Here is a 2,501-nt window from a genome sequence, read left to right on the forward strand (position 1 = left end):
TTCCGCCCAGAGCGCTTGTCCATGGGGAAAGGCAAAGTTTCCACATGTGTCAGCCTTCCGTCCTCCTGTGACTTCCCTTGCGATGGATGGAGAGGTGCGCCTCCCTCTATCTTGCTAGGATGAGAGACGTTTCTCAGAGTCATTTGCATGTCTTAAGCAGCCCACGCGGAGGCTGCTGGGACTGGCAATCTGGAACACATTGTCCTCAGTCAGTTCCCTCATCATGTCTGAAGGAAGAAGGGTTAAGTAAGAGGCAAAGCAGATCCTCCCCCTCTTTTCCCACCTCTATGAAAACTTGGAATGAAGTTTTCATCTTGCGATGTTTACTTTAGAAGTCAAAATCAATGAAAAGATTAGCCCTCTTTTCATTTTATTTTATTTTTTCAGACTACAGGTTCCATAAAGTCCCTGATCTGAGAAGGTCTGAGATTATTTTTTAAACCATTTGTTTTTCCAAAGCAATTTATACAACATAACTACATGTTATCCTTTCAGAACCTCAAGTGAAGTGAAATAATTGTTGTACTTTGCCCAGAATATTACATGAAAACACATCTTAACTGTGGTTGTGTAGCACTTTTTTTTAAAGGAAGTATTAATACATGCAGGTTTCTCTTTGCTCTTCCCTCCACAGTTTCCCCGAGTCCCCACTACGTGCACACACACACACGCACACACACACGCACACACACGCACACTCACACGCACACACATACACACTCAACAGAGGATGCATTATAATAGGAGGAAGATAAATGGAGATTCAATAGAAGAAAATGTCTTCCAAATAAGAGTCTCAAAAGTGAGGCTCTTGCTCTCTCAGTTGAAGATTCTGAAAATTTGTACTCAACCACCAATGAGCTAATCATATGGATCTCACTATTTCCAAGACAAATATCAACAAACACAGAGAGAACAAGATCATTGCCCCTCTAGAACTTAGATGTTCCAAATGGTATTGGTAGCAGGCAGAACCGCCTCAGGTCCTTTGGTCCACTTCTCAAATTTCTGAACCTTCTGGGGCTTAGAGTTTTACAATGATTTTCATAACTCTGCATCCATTTCAATCCAGAGCCCCCCACCCGAATCAATTTTGCTCTAAATTGAATATAGGAATTCTCTCTTTCTTCTTAATTATTTACTTTATCTGAAAGACTCCATGACTTTTCCTTGGCAAAAAGATGAGGCAGAAAACACATTGCCGGATCCGAGTTTCTGAGCAGCGGGGGCTGCAATGTCCGTTTTTAGCGTGTATGTGGTGAACGAAGCTGGCGGCCTGATTTACCAGTTGGACAGCTACGCACCACGGGCTGAGGCTGAGAAAATGTTCAGTTACCTGCTGGATCTGCTGCTCAAGCTACGTGACGAGTGTGTCCTGGTCGCCTTCGGACAGTGCGATGGCATCCACGTGGGCCACGCAGTGTTGGCCATCAATGGCATGGACGTGAACTGCAAGTACATGGCCGACGGGAAGGAGGTGCTGGAGTGTCTGGGTAACCCTGCTAATTACCCGGTGTCCATTCAGTTTGGTCGACCCCACCTCACCTCCAGTGAGAAGCTCATGCTGGCTTCCATGTTCCACTCGCTTTTTGCCATTGGCTCCCAACTGTCTCCTGAACAGGGCAGCTCAGGCACTGAGATGCTGGAGACAGACACATTCAAATGGCACTGCTTCCAGACACTGACAAGAGATCAAGTTTGTGGCGCTGGCAGATCCTAGGCAAGCTGGAATAGATTCTCTTCTTTGAAAAATTTATGAAATGTACTCAGACTTTGCCCTCAAGATTCCATTCTACTCCCTGGAAATGCCCATCGGGTGTGAGCTGTTTGACCAGAACCTGAAGCTTGCTTTGGAAGTGGCAGAGAAAGCTGGGACTTTTGGACCTGGGTCATACGTTAAACCTGCAATGGACCCCCCAAATTCTGAGAGATCCTATGGCATGGGTTCCATTGTTTCCACTCCAACAGAGGTCCCAGCAGCCTTGTTAGTGTACTTGAAAATGGGAGCATGCTGATGTCTTGTACTGATCCCTGATCCGTAAGCCTTAATGGTATGCTCTCTTCCTTTCTGTATATGTCATGGTCCTACTTCCCAACTCTGTACAGATTTATTTATGGAGGAGGTAGTCCAATCTAACATTCCTTTGATCCAGAAAACAAAAAACACATTGCCAATGTGTGACGGCCTGAACGTGGGCATCCTCTCCTATCCCCAATTTATCCATGGAAATCCTAACCCTCAGAATAATGGAATGAAGAGGTAGGGTCTTTGGGAAGTGATTAGCTTATGGGGGCAGAGCCCTTCCATCTAAGATTAGTGCCCTGGTAAAAGAAGCTCCAGAGAGTTCTCTCATCCCTTTTGCCATGTGGGGACACAGCAAGAAGAAGACCACCATCGATGAACCAAGAAGTAGGCACTCTCCAGCCCACAGATTTTCTCATACTTCCCAGCTTCTAGAACTAGGAGGGAAAAAAATCTGTTGTTTGTTTATAAGCTGCTC

At 45.4% G+C, this 2,501-nt stretch overlaps 1 pseudogene across 1 annotated transcript; it reads left to right on the forward strand.

Annotated features, from left to right (window-relative positions):
* The first annotated feature begins 1,214 nt into the window (after positions 1-1,214).
* On the forward strand, positions 1,215-2,121 carry LOC306645886 (trafficking protein particle complex subunit 4-like; annotated as a pseudogene). The gene has a single exon. The product of its transcript is annotated as a trafficking protein particle complex subunit 4-like (transcript).
* Positions 2,122-2,501: the final 380 nt, after the last annotated feature.

The sequence above is a fragment of the Sciurus vulgaris genome (genome assembly GCF_902686455.1).
Source record: "Sciurus vulgaris genome assembly, chromosome: 16".
Lineage (NCBI taxonomy): Eukaryota > Metazoa > Chordata > Mammalia > Rodentia > Sciuridae > Sciurus > Sciurus vulgaris.